General features: G+C 26.6%; 1 protein-coding gene across 1 annotated transcript in view; it reads left to right on the top strand.

Annotated features, from left to right (window-relative positions):
• Positions 1 to 282, top strand: part of LOC119581935 (metabotropic glutamate receptor 8-like) — a gene marked incomplete at its 5' end in the record, with an annotated part of 173067 nt that overhangs the window by 35219 nt on the left and 137566 nt on the right.

Below are 282 nucleotides of genomic sequence, written 5' to 3' on the forward strand. Positions count from 1 at the left end.
TAGGGGGGGAGGGGAGGGAATAGAGGTGAAATTATGAATAAATTATGAAGAGCAGGTAAAGCATATTTTGATATCGTTCTTTTTTATGTATTTCTTTTTTTTTCTTTTATTTCTTTTATTATCATTTTCTTTTCGATGATGTAGGAGAGGTCATTGAAAGAATTGGAAGAAGGTGATTAATATTCTATCTTTATCTTAATCTTCCTTTTTTTTATCTTTTGAATGGTTACTTTTTCATCTCTACTTTTCCATTTTTTTTTTTTTATTCTATTTTATTTATCC

This window comes from Penaeus monodon, chromosome 15 (genome assembly GCF_015228065.2).
Source record: "Penaeus monodon isolate SGIC_2016 chromosome 15, NSTDA_Pmon_1, whole genome shotgun sequence".
NCBI lineage: Eukaryota > Metazoa > Arthropoda > Malacostraca > Decapoda > Penaeidae > Penaeus > Penaeus monodon.